This window comes from Argopecten irradians, chromosome 4, assembly GCF_041381155.1.
Source record: "Argopecten irradians isolate NY chromosome 4, Ai_NY, whole genome shotgun sequence".
Lineage (NCBI taxonomy): Eukaryota > Metazoa > Mollusca > Bivalvia > Pectinida > Pectinidae > Argopecten > Argopecten irradians.
This window is the reverse complement of record NC_091137.1, coordinates 3,488,690-3,508,930: the sequence shown is the minus strand read 5'-3', so window position 1 is coordinate 3,508,930 and position 20,241 is coordinate 3,488,690. Positions and strand designations below refer to the sequence as shown.

Sequence of the window (20,241 nt, the reverse complement as noted above, 5' to 3'; positions counted from 1 at the left end):
TTCAATTTTATGTGGTGAGAGACCACATATAACTTTTATCTGGTGAGAGACCATATTTCAATTTTATCTGGTGTGAGACCGCATTTCAATTTTACCTGGTGAGAGACCACATTTCAATTTTATCTGGTGTGAGACCACATTTCAATTTTACCTGGTGAGAGATCACATTTCAATTTTATCTGGTGTGAGACCACATTTCAATTTTACCTGGTGAGAGATCACATTTCAATTTTATCTGGTGAGAGACTACGTTTCAATTTTATCTGGTGAGATACCACGTTTCAATTTTATCTGGTGAGAGACCACATTTCATTTCTATCTGGTGAGAGACCACATTTTAATTTTATCTGGTGAGAGACCACGTTAATTTTAACTTTTATCTAATGAGAGACCACTTTTAACTTTTATCTGGTGAGAGACCACATTTAACTTTTATCTAATGAGAGACCACATTAATTTTAACTTTTATCTAATAAGAGACCACATTAATTTTAACTTTTATCTAATGAGAGACCACATTAATTTTAACTTTTATCTAATGAGAGACCACATTAATTTTAACTTTTATCTAATGAGAGACCACATTTAACTTTTATCTAATGAGAGACCACTTTTAACTTTTATCTGGTGAGAGACCACATTAATTTTAACTTTTATCTAATGAGAGACCACATTTAACTTTTATCTAATGAGAGACCACATTTAACTTTTATCTAATGAGAGACCACATTTAACTTTTATCTGGTGGGAGACCACATTTCAATTTTACCTTGTGAGAAACCATATTTAACTTTTATCTGGTGGGAGACCACATAAATTTTAACTTTTATCTAATGAGAGACCACATAAATTTTAACTTTTATCTAATGAGAGACCACATTTAACTTTTATCTAATGAGAGACCACATTTAACTTTTATCTAATGAGAGACCACATTTAACTTTTATCTAATGAGAGACCACATTAATTTTAACTTTTATCTAATGAGAGACCACATTTAACTTTTATCTAATGAGAGACCACATTTAACTTTTATCTAATGAGAGACCACATTAATTTTAACCTTTATCTAATGAGAGACCACATTAATTTTAACCTTTATCTAATGAGAGACCAAATTTTACTTTTATCTGGTGAGAGACCACATTAATTTTAACTTTTATCTTATGAGAGACCACATTAATTTTAACTTTTATCTAATGAGAGACCACATTAATTTTAACTTTTATCTAATGAGAGACCACATTTAACTTTTATCTAATGAGAGACCACATTTAACTTTTATCTAATGAGAGACCACATTTAACTTTTATCTAATGAGAGACCACATTTAACTTTTATCTAATGAGAGACCACATTAATTTTAACTTTTATCTAATGAGAGACCACATTAATTTTAACCTTTATCTAATGAGAGACCAAATTTTACTTTTATCTGGTGAGAGACCACATTAATTTTAACTTTTATCTTATGAGAGACCACATTAATTTTAACTTTTATCTAATGAGAGACCACATTAATTTTAACTTTTATCTAATGAGAGACCACATTTAACTTTTATCTAATGAGAGACCACATTTAACTTTTATCTAATGAGAGACCACATTTAACTTTTATCTAATGAGAGACCACATTTAACTTTTATCTAATGAGAGACCACATTAATTTTAACTTTTATCTAATGAGAGACCACATTTAACTTTTATCTAATTAGAGACCATATTTAACTTTTATCTAATGAGAGACCACATTTAACTTTTATCTAATGAGAGACCACATTTGACTTTTATCTAATGAGAGACCACATTAATTTTAACTTTTATCTAATGAGAGACCACATTTAACTTTTATCTAATGAGAGACCACATTTAACTTTTATCTAATGAGAGACCACATTTAACTTTTATCTAATGAGAGACCACATTTAACTTTTATCTAATGAGAGACCACATTTAACTTTTATCTAATGAGAGACCACATTAATTTTAACTTTTATCTAATGAGAGACCACATTAATTTTAACTTTTATCTAATGAGAGACCACATTAATTTTAACTTTTTTTCTAAAGAGAGACCACATTAATTTTAACTTTTTTTTCTAAAGAGAGACCACATTAATTTTAACTTTTTTTCTAAAGAGAGACCACATTTAACTTTTATCTAATGAGAGACCACATTAATTTTAACTTTTATCTAATGAGAGACCACATTAATTTTAACTTTTATCTTATGAGAGACCACATTAATTTTAACTTTTATCTAATGAGAGACCACATTAATTTTAACTTTTATCTAATGAGAGACCACATTTAACTTTTATCTAATGAGAGACCACATTTAACTTTTATCTAATGAGAGACCACATTTAACTTTTATCTAATGAGAGACCACATTTAACTTTTATCTAATGAGAGACCACATTAATTTTAACTTTTATCTAATGAGAGACCACATTAATTTTAACCTTTATCTAATGAGAGACCAAATTTTACTTTTATCTGGTGAGAGACCACATTAATTTTAACTTTTATCTTATGAGAGACCACATTAATTTTAACTTTTATCTAATGAGAGACCACATTAATTTTAACTTTTATCTAATGAGAGACCACATTTAACTTTTATCTAATGAGAGACCACATTTAACTTTTATCTAATAAGAGACCACATTTAACTTTTATCTAATGAGAGACCACATTTAACTTTTATCTAATGAGAGACCACATTAATTTTAACTTTTATCTAATGAGAGACCACATTTAACTTTTATCTAATGAGAGACCACATTTAACTTTTATCTAATGAGAGACCACATTTAACTTTTATCTAATGAGAGACCACATTTAACTTTTATCTAATGAGAGACCACATTAATTTTAACTTTTATCTAATGAGAGACCACATTTAACTTTTATCTAATGAGAGACCACATTTAACTTTTATCTAATGAGAGACCACATTTAACTTTTATCTAATGAGAGACCACATTTAACTTTTATCTAATGAGAGACCACATTTAACTTTTATCTAATGAGAGACCACATTAATTTTAACTTTTATCTAATGAGAGACCACATTAATTTTAACTTTTATCTAATGAGAGACCACATTAATTTTAACTTTTTTTCTAAAGAGAGACCACATTAATTTTAACTTTTTTTCTAAAGAGAGACCACATTAATTTTAACTTTTTTTCTAAAGAGAGACCACATTTAACTTTTATCTAATGAGAGACCACATTAATTTTAACTTTTATCTAATGAGAGACCACATTAATTTTAACTTTTTTTCTAAAGAGAGACCACATTAATTTTAACTTTTTTTCTAAAGAGAGACCACATTAATTTTAACTTTTATCTAATGAGAGACCACATTTAACTTTTATCTAATGAGAGACCACATTTAACTTTTATCTAATGAGAGACCACATTTAACTTTTATCTAATAAGAGACCACATTTAACCCCAGTCTTTAACAATGGCTAATTTTTGTAAAACACTGTAAGTAAATAGCAGTGGTATTGTATCGATAAGGTTTTTGGCTTTTGGTTTCCAGTTGAATTAAAGCTATACTTAAAACGAAACAGTTAGTATTAATTCTGCCCCTGCAAGATGGTATTCGTGACATCATGAATATTCATGAATGATTCATGGATTTTCAAGAATATTAGCAGATTGTGGTTCATGATCAAAATGTTCATGAATATTTATCAAATGACTCTCATGAACTCTTCGTTAAGTTTTATAAATCCATGAAACATTCATGATTGTTATTGATCAATGTGTCAAAAGTTATTCATGAAGTTTTATACATGACTGATATTCATCAAAATTCTTCAAAATTCATTTTAACGAATATCCACTGAAGTCACATGACTTCTGACATTACCACATGAGTCACATGATTTTAATATATATTTCCCGCCAAAACAGTCACGAGCCAAAATGGCTGCTGTATCTCTGGCGTATGGAGGGTAAACATAATTCATCTTAAAAACGGAAGTTTTGGCACATTAGTGAATGGATCATTCCATTCCTGGATTTCTTTAAGCACAGGTGATCACTTTCAGTAAATTTTGATTTATATGTAGTTCTTTTTCAACAAAAAAAATGTCAGATATTTTTTGCATTGATATTGGTTTGTAGAATTTTGTGATATATTATTGAATTAAATTGTCCATATAAACTATTAGGCTTTACAACTATAGGTTTATTTTGGACAAATACTAATTAACTTGGAATGTATTATGAAATTGATTGCTGCATATCCCTGAAAGAGATTTTGATAGCACTTATGTGTGGCAGTATAAAAATATAATGAACACAGTAAACTGTTGTTGATTTCATGTTAAAATTTTCAGATGTTATATATTGATATATGGATTATACCTATTGTCATCAGAATTTGTTTAATCAAATATTGAACTGATTCCAATAGAATTGCATTGGTTTGGTAGAAAATTTCTATCCTGGACCCCACTAGAGTTCATGAAATACAGATGCTGCTGACTTGCATTCATTAAACTTTATGAAGACGACTCAAGTTCATGAATATTCATGAGTTGTTCCAGTTCATGAATAATCATAAATTGTTTGTGCATACTGAGGCGAGTTGTAGTTCATGAATAACTCATAAATTATCACAAATAAATATTCATGATCATCCATGGTGGTTTTTAAGTTAATGAATATTCATGAACTTTTTATGAATTTTCATGAATGGGTTGTTCATAAATGTTCATGATTTCATGAATAAAAGAGATTCATGAATGTTAATTAATTCATTAATGAAATATTTTTTCCTTAATTATTTCAGTTCATGAATCGCATTAAAATATTCATGAATAATTGTAGAATATTTATGAATGTAAAATTCATGAATATTTCATGAATTATTCAAAAATATTCGTGAGTTATACACCAACGTCTCGCAGAGGTGTTATCCTGTCAACCACAAACTTTTCTCTGTGATTTCGATTTTCCTAATCGTAACGACTATTGGAGCTAACATCTTAACATGTTATAAAGTGAATTTTTAGTTCCACTGACGTATGATTAAATATACATACCGGACCAGGTCTTTGTTTTACAGTGCACACCCAGACAGACTTTATCAGTAGTCTGGGCAGACATTTGCTGGGTTCTCACACTTGTCCAAGAGTCATTTCTGCCAAGACGGCGTTAAAGGCACAACAATAATCGACCAGGTAACATTTTTAATTGACAAATATTCGCTTCGTTGTCAATACATCATATCGCTCGACGTATATCCACCAATAACAATCATTGTCATTAGCGATAACAACTACTTTACTCGGTCTGGGTATTTGGTAAATTTGAATACAGTGTGAGAAAACCTATCAAACCATTACTAGTAGAAGTGTATCGACAATTATCAAGCTAGTCTTCGTTACAATTACTTAATTATTAGAATTTTTGTTCCATTCGTACATTTGTAATTTCTGTTGCTCCATTCCTAATTGTAGGCTTTATTTACCCCGTGAAATTGATCGCCAGAAACCTATTACATGTTCACTGACATTAAACTTCGCTTTTACATTAAAAATTGAATTTCGAAGTGAATTTTCGAAAGTATGGCTGTCTGATCAAAATATTTAGAAATAATTTAAATTGGAAATATATATCTGTTTAAAATATTTAGGAATTATTTGAAATGACAATTTAAACATTTTATTCAATAGCCAATCAGATATTGAAGAAAGAGATTAATTGACATAATCTAATTTTCAACAATACGTTTGAACTTTCGTTTTAAATGTTATACGTGAAATATCCGTAAATCTTTCTATGAAAGATAATTAGTATGATGTTAGATGATTCAGACAATAACTCTACGTGACTATAAGTAGCAACTGTATATTGTACACATAATTTGATAAAGGGATGCGAAGATCTTTGTAAGCGTAGAGAATATTGCTGTTTTCAGATGATTCAGACAAAAGGATTTATTTTGTTGACAGCATGTGCTGTCCTTTGCTGGTATGTATATATTTTATTCACGCTAATGATTTTCATAATGACAAAATAACAATAAAAGGTGAAGATTGAATTACCACTATACATACATACATTGCTCTTAGAAATAGTTATACTAATAAGTCTTGCTGTTTACATGATTTTTCCCTCTGTGAGTTTTATTTCTGTTACTAACTTTATTTCCTCATTCACCTTTGATAATAATTGTAAACAAATATTTACAATTAAATATCTTTAACATATTGTTAAAGATTAAATCCATGGACCCGCCAATATCATATATCACTACCTTAAGGTGTTTTATCATATTTTTAGCACATTCTAATTTAACGAAGGCCAATTATCTACTATAACAGTACAGTAATGGCGAATGTGAATATCAGGGCAGGCAGACTACTTATTGATTAAAGAGTATGTGTGTTGATTCATATTTGTATGTTTTCGTTCCATATTCAATAAATTATTGCAATTTAGTGGTTCAATATTTTACGGAATACGATGATGCACGCTATGTTATGGTTATCTCCTCGGTCGATGTGACCTATACCTCAGGATTTGGTTGTAGCGTGAGTGTCCTTAGCCACCCCGGCCGTCCTGCACTACCAGATAGCCCTGAAGCGCGTGAACTATTCCGTCTGGCCGAACAAAACAGGACCAATGACGGATTCCTCACCAAGGCCGAGGTTGACGACATCTTCACCGACTTTGATCTAAACGGTATCTTTGTTGATTCACCAAGTACCGCAAATAAATTTTGATTCGAATCTGGTTTAACTATTGATCTTTAACTGCATTTTGTTTAAGTCGTACTATGAATTGTGTTTCTGTCTATGAATACCTCTATTTAATTAATATTTAAGTATCCCTATTTATGTTTCGTAAGAAATACGCATATTGTTTTCTGTGTATGATTTTTCATTAGTTAAAGTACAGTTTTATAAGCGATAATATAACTTACTTTCCAAAAGTCTACAAAATGACGAAAGAAAGTTATATAAAGAGAAGTGATAAATAACAAAGTAGCATTTCTTAATTAGGTTTGTGCGATGATGGTGATGATGATGATGTGTTACAGGAACGAATAACAGAAATAAGAAACCAGCAGCTAAATTCAAAACACAATTTAGTTATATATACAATATTATGCAGAGATGGTTTACAATATCTAAAGTAATTGGTGGTGGTACAAGAGTAATACGATGATTTAAAGTGTTACTTATCTGTATGTGAATGTCCTGGTATAATCCTTGATCCTTCCAGGTTTCAAATTAACAATAATCACAAATCCACAAGGAAAATGAATGTCCACAGATGATTTGTAAAGTTCCAGGCAATATGAATAAATCCACACAAAGTGTTGTAATAATCCACAGATAAAGTCACAATAGCTCTCCCAATAGAATCTTATATGGCACTGTACAATTCTTGATATGTCTCATTACAGGTCTCATTACAGTTCTGATTAGCTTTGGACAGTTGGAGTATATATAGCTAAACCCTAATTCAAGAGTATTGGAGAACCTTCTTCTTCTAGAAATATCTAACTAAAAACAGTAAACAAATAAACACACAGAACTTTCTGGAAATAGATCATTCTAGACCTCTACTTATAATCAACATGTTTACAAACATATTTGTTTATACATGATAATATTCTAGAAAGTTCTATAACCTAGATTAATGATATGACTTTAATAGGATGTATTGATAATAAACCTATAGGAGTTATCTCCCTTATCTCATAACTACATGTATTTAGTGTCATACATAACAGATGATGATGATGAAGATTATGACAAGATGATGATGATGATGATGACGACGAGAATGGTGGAAAATTTATTTGATTGATGAGGATCGTCACGAATAATGAAAATGATAGTGATGACGTATTTCGATTGATAAATGTAACAAGAAGGATAATGAAAAGTTTGCTTTATTACGGGATAGATAATTAGGATGAGGAGAATGAGGATGATAGATGATGTGATTGATAAGAGGAAGGAAGATGACAGTGAGGATGATAGATGATGTGATTGATAAGAGGAAGGAAGATGACAGTGAGGATGATAGATGATGTGATTGATAAGAGGAAGGAGGAGGACAATGAGGATGATAGATGATGTGATTGATAAGAGGAAGGAAGATGACAGTGAGGATGATAGATGATGCGATTGATAAGAGGAAGGAGGAGGACAATGAGGATGATAGATGATGATGATAAAGAGGAAGGAAGATGACAATGAGGATGATAGATGATGTGATTGATAAGAGGAAGGAGGAGGACAGTGAGGATGATAGATGATGTGATTGATAAGAGGAAGGAAGATGACAGTGAGGATGATAGATGATGTGATTGATAAGAGGAAGGAAGATGACAGTGAGGATGATAGATGATGTGATTGATAAGAGGAAGGAGGATGACAATGAGGATGATAGATGATGTGATTGATAAGAGGAAGGAAGAGATGACAGTGAGGATGATAGATGATGTGATTGATAAGAGGAAGGAGGAGGACAATGAGGATGATAGATGATGTGATTGATAAGAGGAAGGAGGAGGACAATGAGGATGATAGATGATGTGATTGATAAGAGGAAGGAGGACAATGAGGATGATAGATGATGTGATTGATAAGAGGAAGGAGGAGGACAATGAGGATGATAGATGATGTGATTGATAAGAGGAAGGAGGAGGACAATGAGGATGATAGATGATGTGATTGATAAGAGGAAGGAAGATGACAGTGAGGATGATAGATGATGTGATTGATAAGAGGAAGGAGGAGGACAATGAGGATGATAGATGATGTGATTGATAAGAGGAAGGAAGAGGACAGTGAGGATGATAGATGATGTGATTGATAAGAGGAAGGAGGATGACAGTGAGGATGATAGATGATGTGATTGATAAGAGGAAGGAAGATGACAGTGAGGATGATAGATGATGTGATTGATAAGAGGAAGGAAGATGACAGTGAGGATGATAGATGATGTGATTGATAAGAGGAAGAGAGAAGAGATGACAGTGAGGATGATAGATGATGTGATTGATAAGAGGAAGGAAGATGACAGTGAGGATGATAGATGATGTGATTGATAAGAGGAAGGAAGATGACCGTGAGGATGATAGATGATGTGATTGATAAGAGGAAGGAGGAGGACAATGAGGATGATAGATGATGTGATTGATAAGAGGAAGGAGGAGAACAATGAGGATGATAGATGATGTGATTGATAAGAGGAAGGAAGATGACAGTGAGGATGATAGATGATGTGATGTGATTGATAAGAGGAAGGAAGATGACAGTGAGGATGATAGATGATGTGATTGATAAGAGGAAGGAGGAGGACAATGAGGATGATAGATGATGTGATTGATAAGAGGAAGGAAGATGACAGTGAGGATGATAGATGATGTGATTGATAAGAGGAAGGAAGATGACAGTGAGGATGATAGATGATGTGATTGATAAGAGGAAGGAGGAGGACAATGAGGATGATAGATGATGTGATTGATAAGAGGAAGGAGTAGGACAGTGAGGATGATAGATGATGTGATTGATAAGAGGAAGGAAGATGACAGTGAGGATGATAGATGATGTGATTGATAAGAGGAAGGAAGATGACAGTGAGGATGATAGATGATGTGATTGATAAGAGGAAGGAGGAGGACAATGAGGATGATAGATGATGTGATTGATAAGAGGAAGGAAGATGACAGTGAGGATGATAGATGATGTGATTGATAAGAGGAAGGAGGAGGACAATGAGGATGATAGATGATGTGATTGATAAGAGGAAGGAAGATGACAGTGAGGATGATAGATGATGTGATTGATAAGAGGAAGGAAGATGACAGTGAGGATGATAGATGATGTGATTGATAAGAGGAAGGAGGAGGACAATGAGGATGATAGATGATGTGATTGATAAGAGGAAGGAAGATGACAGTGAGGATGATAGATGATGATGTGATTGATAAGAGGAAGGAAGAGGACAATGAGGATGATAGATGATGTGATTGATAAGAGGAAGGAAGAGACATGATGAGATATGTGATAGAGGATGATAGATGATGTGATTGATAAGAGGAAGGAAGATGACAGTGAGGATGATAGATGATGTGATTGATAAGAGGAAGGAAGATGACAGTGAGGATGATAGATGATGTGATTGATAAGAGGAAGGAGGAGGACAATGAGGATGATAGATGATGTGATTGATAAGAGGAAGGAGGAGAACAATGAGGATGATAGATGATGTGATTGATAAGAGGAAGGAGGACAATGAGGATGATAGATGATGTGATTGATAAGAGGAAGGAGGAGGACAATGAGGATGATAGATGATGTGATTGATAAGAGGAAGGAAGATGACAGTGAGGATGATAGATGATGTGATTGATAAGAGGAAGGAAGATGACAGTGAGGATGATAGATGATGTGATTGATAAGAGGAAGGAGGAGGACAATGAGGATGATAGATGATGTGATTGATAAGAGGAAGGAAGATGACAGTGAGGATGATAGATGATGTGATTGATAAGAGGAAGGAAGATGACAGTGAGGATGATAGATGATGTGATTGATAAGAGGAAGGAGGAGGACAATGAGGATGATAGATGATGTGATTGATAAGAGGAAGGAGGATGACAGTGAGGATGATAGATGATGTGATTGATAAGAGGAAGGAAGATGACAGTGAGGATGATAGATGATGTGATTGATAAGAGGAAGGAGGAGGACAGTGAGGATGATAGATGATGTGATTGATAAGAGGAAGGAGGAGATGACAGTGAGGATGATAGATGATGTGATTGATAAGAGGAAGGAAGATGACATGAGGATGATAGATGATGTGATTGATAAGAGGAAGGAGGACAGTGAGGATGATAGATGATGATGTATGATAAGAGGAAGGAGATGACAGTGAGGATGATAGATGATGTGATTGATAAGAGGAAGGAGGAGGACAGTGAGGATGATAGATGATGTGATTGATAAGAGGAAGGAAGATGACAGGAGGATGATAGATGATGTGATTTGATAAGAGGAAGGAGGAGACAATGAGGATGATAGATGATGTGATTGATAAGAGGAAGGAGAGACATGAGGATGATAGATGATGTGATTGATAAGAGGAAGGAGATGACAGTGAGGATGATAGATGATGTGATTGATAAGAGGAAGGAAGGAGATAGACAGTGAGGATGATAGATGATGTGATTGATAAGAGGAAGGAGGATGACAGTGAGGATGATAGATGATGTGATTGATAAGAGGAAGGAAGATGACAGTGAGGATGATAGATGATGTGATTGATAAGAGGAAGGAAGGAGGACAATGAGGATGATAGATGATGATGTGATTGATAAGAGGAAGGAAGATGACAGTGAGGATGATAGATGATGTGATTGATAAGAGGAAGGAAGATGACAGTGAGGATGATAGATGATGTGATTGATAAGAGGAAGGAAGATGACAGTGAGGATGATAGATGATGTGATTGATAAGAGGAAGGAAGATGACAGTGAGGATGATAGATGATGTGATTGATAAGAGGAAGGAGGAGGACAATGAGGATGATAGATGATGTGATTGATAAGAGGAAGGAGGACAACAGTGAGGATGATAGATGATGTGATTGATAAGAGGAAGGAGGAGGACAATGAGGATGATAGATGATGTGATTGATAAGAGGAAGGAAGATGACAGTGAGGATGATAGATGATGTGATTGATAAGAGGAAGGAAGATGACAGTGAGGATGATAGATGATGTGATTGATAAGAGGAAGGAGGAGGACAGTGAGGATGATAGATGATGTGATTGATAAGAGGAAGGAGGAGGACAATGAGGATGATAGATGATGTGATTGATAAGAGGAAGGAGGATGACAATGAGGATGATAGATGATGTGATTGATAAGAGGAAGGAAGATGACAGTGAGGATGATAGATGATGTGATTGATAAGAGGAAGGAAGATGACAGTGAGGATGATAGATGATGTGATTGATAAGAGGAAGGAAGATGACAGTGAGGATGATAGATGATGTGATTGATAAGAGGAAGGAAGATGACAGTGAGGATGATAGATGATGTGATTGATAAGAGGAAGGAGGAGGACAATGAGGATGATAGATGATGTGATTGATAAGAGGAAGGAAGATGACAGTGAGGATGATAGATGATGTGATTGATAAGAGGAAGGAAGATGACAGTGAGGATGATAGATGATGTGATTGATAAGAGGAAGGAGGACAATGAGGATGATAGATGATGTGATTGATAAGAGGAAGGAGGATGACAGTGAGGATGATAGATGATGTGATTGATAAGAGGAAGGAAGATGACAGTGAGGATGATAGATGATGTGATTGATAAGAGGAAGGAAGATGACAGTGAGGATGATAGATGATGTGATTGATAAGAGGAAGGAGGAGGACAGTGAGGATGATAGATGATGTGATTGATAAGAGGAAGGAAGATGACAGTGAGGATGATAGATGATGTGATTGATAAGAGGAAGGAAGATGACAGTGAGGATGATAGATGATGTGATTGATAAGAGGAAGGAAGATGACAGTGAGGATGATAGATGATGTGATTGATAAGAGGAAGGAAGATGACAGTGAGGATGATAGATGATGTGATTGATAAGAGGAAGGAAGATGACAGTGAGGATGATAGATGATGTGATTGATAAGAGGAAGGAGAGACAGTGAGGATGATAGATGATGTGATTGATAAGAGGAAGGAGGATGACAGTGAGGATGATAGATGATGTGATTGATAAGAGGAAGGAAGATGACAGTGAGGATGATAGATGATGTGATTGATAAGAGGAAGGAGGAGGACAGTGAGGATGATAGATGATGTGATTGATAAGAGGAAAGAAGATGACAGTGAGGATGATAGATGATGTGATTGATAAGAGGAAGGAGGACAATGAGGATGATAGATGATGTGATTGATAAGAGGAAGGAAGATGACAGTGAGGATGATAGATGATGTGATTGATAAGAGGAAGGAGGAGATGACAGTGAGGATGATAGATGATGTGATTGATAAGAGGAAGGAAGATGACAGTGAGGATGATAGATGATGTGATTGATAAGAGGAAGGAAGATGACAGTGAGGATGATAGATGATGTGATTGATAAGAGGAAGGAAGATGACAGTGAGGATGATAGATGATGTGATTGATAAGAGGAAGGAAGAGGACAATGAGGATGATAGATGATGTGATTGATAAGAGGAAGGAAGATGACAATGAGGATGATAGATGATGTGATTGATAAGAGGAAGGAAGATGACAGTGAGGATGATAGATGATGTGATTGATAAGAGGAAGGAGGAGGACAGTGAGGATGATAGATGATGTGATTGATAAGAGGAAGGAGGATGACAATGAGGATGATGTGATTGATAAGAGGAAGGAAGAGGACAATGAGGATGATAGATGATGTGATTGATAAGAGGAAGGAAGATGACAGTGAGGATGATAGATGATGTGATTGATAAGAGGAAGGAAGATGACAGTGAGGATGATAGATGATGTGATTGATAAGAGGAAGGAAGATGACAGTGAGGATGATAGATGATGTGATTGATAAGAGGAAGGAGGAGGACAGTGAGGATGATAGATGATGTGATTGATAAGAGGAAGGAAGATGACAGTGAGGATGATAGATGATGTGATGATAAGAGGAAGGAAGATGACAGTGAGGATGATAGATGATGTGATTGATAAGAGGAAGGAAGATGACAGTGAGGATGATAGATGATGTGATTGATAAGAGGAAGGAAGATGACAGTGAGGATGATAGATGATGTGATTGATAAGAGGAAGGAAGATGACAGTGAGGATGATAGATGATGTGATTGATAAGAGGAAGGAAGATGACAATGAGGATGATAGATGATGTGATTGATAAGAGGAAGGAGGATGACAGTGAGGATGATAGATGATGTGATTGATAAGAGGAAGGAAGAGGACAGTGAGGATGATAGATGATGTGATTGATAAGAGGAAGGAAGATGACAGTGAGGATGATAGATGATGTGATTGATAAGAGGAAGGAAGATGACAGTGAGGATGATAGATGATGTGATTGATAAGAGGAAGGAGGACATGAGGATGATAGATGATGTGATTGATAAAGAAGAGACGAGGATAGATGATGTGATTGATAAGAGGAAGGAGAGACATGAGGATGATAGATGATGTGATTGATAAGAGGAAGGAAGATGACAGTGAGGATGATAGATGATGTGATTGATAAGAGGAAGGAAGATGACAGTGAGGATGATAGATGATGTGATTGATAAGAGGAAGGAAGATGACAGTGAGGATGATAGATGATGTGATTGATAAGAGGAAGGAGGATGACAGTGAGGATGATAGATGATGTGATTGATAAGAGGAAGGAGGATGACAATGAGGATGATAGATGATGTGATTGATAAGAGGAAGGAGGATGACAGTGAGGATGATAGATGATGTGATTGATAAGAGGAAGGAGGAGGACAGTGAGGATGATAGATGATGTGATTGATAAGAGGAAGGGAAGGACAGTGAGGATGATAGATGATGTGATTGATAAGAGGAAGGAAGATGACAGTGAGGATGATAGATGATGTGATTGATAAGAGGAAGGAAGATGACAGTGAGGATGATAGATGATGTGATTGATAAGAGGAAGGAAGAGGACAATGAGGATGATAGATGATGTGATTGATAAGAGGAAGGAAGATGACAGTGAGGATGATAGATGATGTGATTGATAAGAGGAAGGAGGAGGACAGTGAGGATGATAGATGATGTGATTGATAAGAGGAAGGAGATGACAGTGAGGATGATAGATGATGTGATTGATAAGAGGAAGGAAGATGACAGTGAGGATAGATGATGTATGATGTGATTGATAAGAGGAAGGAAGAAGACAGTGAGGATGATAGATGATGTGATTGATAAGAGGAAGGAAGATGACAGTGAGGATGATAGATGATGTGATTGATAAGAGGAAGGAGGAGGACAGTGAGGATGATAGATGATGTGATTGATAAGAGGAAGGAGGAGGACAATGAGGATGATAGATGATGTGATTGATAAGAGGAAGGAGGATGACAATGAGGATGATAGATGATGTGATTGATAAGAGGAAGGAGAATGACAGTGAGGATGATAGATGATGTGATTGATAAGAGGAAGGAGAATGACAGTGAGGATGATAGATGATGTGATTGATAAGAGGAAGGAGATGACAGATGAGGATGAGTAGATGATGTGATTGATATGAGGAAGGGGAGGACATGAGGATGATAGATGATGTGATTGATAAGAGAAGGAGGAAGGAAGATGACAGTGAGGATGATAGATGATGTGATTGATAAGAGGAAGGAGGAGGACAATGAGGATGATAGATGATGTGATTGATAAGAGGAAGGAAGATGACAATGAGGATGATAGATGATGTGATTGATAAGAGGAAGGAGGATGACAGTGAGGATGATAGATGATGTGATTGATAAGAGGAAGGAGGATGACAGTGAGGATGATAGATGATGTGATTGATAAGAGGAAGGAGGAGGACAATGAGGATGATAGATGATGTGATTGATAAGAGGAAGGAAGATGACAGTGAGGATGATAGATGATGTGATTGATAAGAGGAAGGAGGATGACAATGAGGATGATAGATGATGTGATTGATAAGAGGAAGGAGGAGGACAATGAGGATGATAGATGATGTGATTGATAAGAGGAAGGAAGATGACAGTGAGGATGATAGATGATGTGATTGATAAGAGGAAGGAGGAGGACAATGAGGATGATAGATGATGTGATTGATAAGAGGAAGGAGGACAATGAGGATGATAGATGATGTGATTGATAAGAGGAAGGAAGATGACAGTGAGGATGATAGATGATGTGATTGATAAGAGGAAGGAAGATGACAGTGAGGATGATAGATGATGTGATTGATAAGAGGAAGGAAGATGACAGTGAGGATGATAGATGATGTGATTGATAAGAGGAAGGAAGAGGACAGTGAGGATGATAGATGATGTGATTGATAAGAGGAAGGAAGATGACAGTGAGGATGATAGATGATGTGATTGATAAGAGGAAGGAAGATGACAGTGAGGATGATAGATGATGTGATTGATAAGAGGAAGGAAGATGACAGTGAGGATGATAGATGATGTGATTGATAAGAGGAAGGAGGATGACAATGAGGATGATAGATGATGTGATTGATAAGAGGAAGGAAGATGACAGTGAGGATGATAGATGATGTGATTGATAAGAGGAAGGAGGATGACAGTGAGGATGATAGATGATGTGATTGATAAGAGGAAGGAAGATGACAGTGAGGATGATAGATGATGTGATTGATAAGAGGAAGGAAGATGACAGTGAGGATGATAGATGATGTGATTGATAAGAGGAAGGAAGATGACAGTGAGGATGATAGATGATGTGATTGATAAGAGGAAGGAGGACAATGAGGATGATAGATGATGTGATTGATAAGAGGAAGGAAGATGACAGTGAGGATGATAGATGATGTGATTGATAAGAGGAAGGAGGAGGACAGTGAGGATGATAGATGATGTGATTGATAAGAGGAAGGAGAGATGACAGTGAGGATGATAGATGATGTGATTGATAAGAGGAAGGAAGATGACAGTGAGGATGATAGATGATGTGATTGATAGAAGGAGGAGAAGATGATTGAGATATGTGATTGATAAGAGGAAGGAAGATGACAGTGAGGATGATAGATGATGTGATTGATAAGAGGAAGGAAGGAGATGACAGTGAGGATGATAGATGATGTGATTGATAAGAGGAAGGAAGATGACATGTGAGGATGATAGATGATGAGGTGATTGATATGAGAGGAAGGAGAGATGACAGTGAGGATGATAGATGATGTGATTGATAAGAGGAAGGAGGAGGACAATGAGGATGATAGATGATGTGATTGATAAGAGGAAGGAGGATGACAGTGAGGATGATAGATGATGTGATTGATAAGAGGAAGGAGGACAATGAGGATGATAGATGATGTGATTGATAAGAGGAAGGAGGAGGACAGTGAGGATGATAGATGATGTGATTGATAAGAGGAAGGAAGATGACAGTGAGGATGATAGATGATGTGATTGATAAGAGGAAGGAGGAGGACAATGAGGATGATAGATGATGTGATTGATAAGAGGAAGGAAGATGACAGTGAGGATGATAGATGATGTGATTGATAAGAGGAAGGAAGATGACAGTGAGGATGATAGATGATGTGATTGATAAGAGGAAGGAGGAGGACAATGAGGATGATAGATGATGTGATTGATAAGAGACAGGAGGAGGACAGAGGATGATAGATGATGTGATTGATAAGAGGAAGGAGGAGGACAATGAGGATGATAGATGATGTGATTGATAAGAGAAGGAGGAGGACAATGAGGATGATAGATGATGTGATTGATAAGAGGAAGGAGGAGGACAATGAGGATGATAGATGATGTGATTGATAATAGGAAGGAGTAGGACAATGAGGATGATAGATGATGTGATTGATAAGAGGAAGGAAGATGACAGTGAGGATGATAGATGATGTGATTGATAAGAGGAAGGAGGAGGACAATGAGGATGATAGATGATGTGATTGATAAGAGGAAGGAGGAGGACAATGAGGATGATAGATGATGTGATTGATAAGAGGAAGGAGGAGGACAATGAGGATGATAGATGATGTGATTGATAAGAGGAAGGAAGATGACAGTGAGGATGATAGATGATGTGATTGATAAGAGGAAGGAGGAGGACAATGAGGATGATAGATGATGTGATTGATAAGAGGAAGGAAGATGACAGTGAGGATGATAGATGATGTGATTGATAAGAGGAAGGAAGATGACAGTGAGGATGATAGATGATGTGATTGATGATTGATGATAAGAGGAAGGAGGAGGACAATGAGGATGATAGATGATGTGATTGATAAGAGGAAGGAGGAGGACAATGAGGATGATAGATGATGTGATTGATAAGAGGAAGGAGGACAATGAGGATGATAGATGATGTGATTGATAAGAGGAAGGAGGAGGACAATGAGGATGATAGATGATGTGATTGATAAGAGGAAAGGAAGATGACAGTGAGGATGATAGATGATGTGATTGATAAGATAAGATATAAGAGGAAGGAGGAGGACAATGAGGATGATAGATGATGTGATTGATAAGAGGAAGGAGGACAATGAGGATGATAGATGATGTGATTGATAAGAGGAAGGAGGACAATGAGGATGATAGATGATGTGATTGATAAGAGGAAGGAGGAGGACAATGAGGATGATAGATGATGTGATTGATAAGAGGAAGGAGGACAATGAGGATGATAGATGATGTGATTGATAAGAGGAAGGAGGACAATGAGGATGATAGATGATGTGATTGATAAGAGGAAGGAGGACAATGAGGATGATAGATGATGTGATTGATAAGAGGAAGGAAGATGACAGTGAGGATGATAGATGATGTGATTGATAAGAGGAAGGAAGAGGACAATGAGGATGATAGATGATGTGATTGATAAGAGGAAGGAGAGGACAATGAGGATGATAGATGATGTGATTGATAAGAGGAAGGAAGATGACAGTGAGGATGATAGATGATGTGATTGATAAGAGGAAGGAAGGAGGACAATGAGGATGATAGATGATGTGATTGATAAGAGGAAGGAAGATGGACAGTGAGGATGATAGATGATGTGATTGATAAGAGGAAGGAAGATGACAGTGAGGATGATAGATGATGTGATTGATAAGAGGAAGGAGGAGGACAATGAGGATGATAGATGATGTGATTGATAAGAGGAAGGAAGATGACAGTGAGGATGATAGATGATGTGATTGATAAGAGGAAAGGAATGACAGTGAGGATGATAGATGATGTGATTGATAAGAGGAAGGAAGAGGACAATGAGGATGATAGATGATGTGATTGATAAGAGGAAGGAGGATGACAGTGAGGATGATAGATGATGTGATTGATAAGAGGAATTCTCATGATGACTGATCATTCAGATCACCTCATCCTTCAATCAGGATGATAGATGATATCATATGATAATCCTCTGAAGGATGAGAGAATGAGGATCATCGATTCATCAATCAGCAATACCTCTTCCTGATGATGTCATCATCATCATATCAATCACCTGTGATTGATCATCATTCATCAGGATCATCAATCACATCTCATCTTCCTTCTTCTGATGATCTTCATCACTCATCATCATCACATCAATCACCTCTCTGGATGATCATCATCATGTGATCATTCAATCAGGATCATATCTTCTGAATGATCAGATGCCCATGATCTACAGATCATCATCTTCAGATCATATCATCATGATAATCTGATCCTGATTCATATCCCCATCATCAATCATCACCATCACATATGATCAATCACATCTTACCTTCGTTATGATCTGATAATCATCATCAGTCATTGACAATCTATGATAGTATGATCATGTCATCATGATCATCATCATCATATCAATCACCGTCTTTCATCATCAGCTTCATCATGATCATCATTTGTTCATCCTCTTCCTCATGATCCCCATCATCATCATCATATCAATCATTCTCCTCCTAGATCCCCATCTTCATCATGACTCATCATATCAATCACCTCATCTGATCCTCATATGATCCATCATCATCATCATTATATCTCATGATCATTATCAATCCGCTCATCACTTACTTCTTCATCCAATCATCATCATCATGTGACACTATTGATCAATCATCAGCTTCATCTGCCATCCCCATCATCATTCATCTGATCATATTCAATCATATCATCTGTCCTCTTCATTCCCATCATCATTCCATCATCATCATCCAATCACCTCTTCCTGATCTTCTTCCCATCTTCATCAATCATCATCATATCAATCACCTCAAATTGCTCATTATTCAATCATCATCATCATCATCATCATCATCTTGTCATCATGATCATATCATCATCATTGATCAAATCCTTCCCCGTCATCCCTATCTCATCACTCATCATATCAATCATCTCCTGTCATCCATCATGATTCATCACTCATCATCATCATCACCTCAGGTCATCAGATCATTCATCACTCATCATATCAATCACCTCATTCCTTCTTCATCCCATCTTCATCATGATGCAT

General features: G+C 35.8%; 1 long non-coding RNA gene across 1 annotated transcript; it reads left to right on the top strand.

Annotated features, from left to right (window-relative positions):
- The first annotated feature begins 5,063 nt into the window (after window positions 1-5,063).
- LOC138322375 (uncharacterized) lies at window positions 5,064-6,765 on the top strand. The gene is made up of 3 exons (XR_011208376.1): window positions 5,064-5,207; window positions 5,948-6,000; window positions 6,563-6,765. It is a non-coding gene; the product is annotated as an uncharacterized lncRNA (long non-coding RNA).
- Window positions 6,766-20,241: the final 13,476 nt, after the last annotated feature.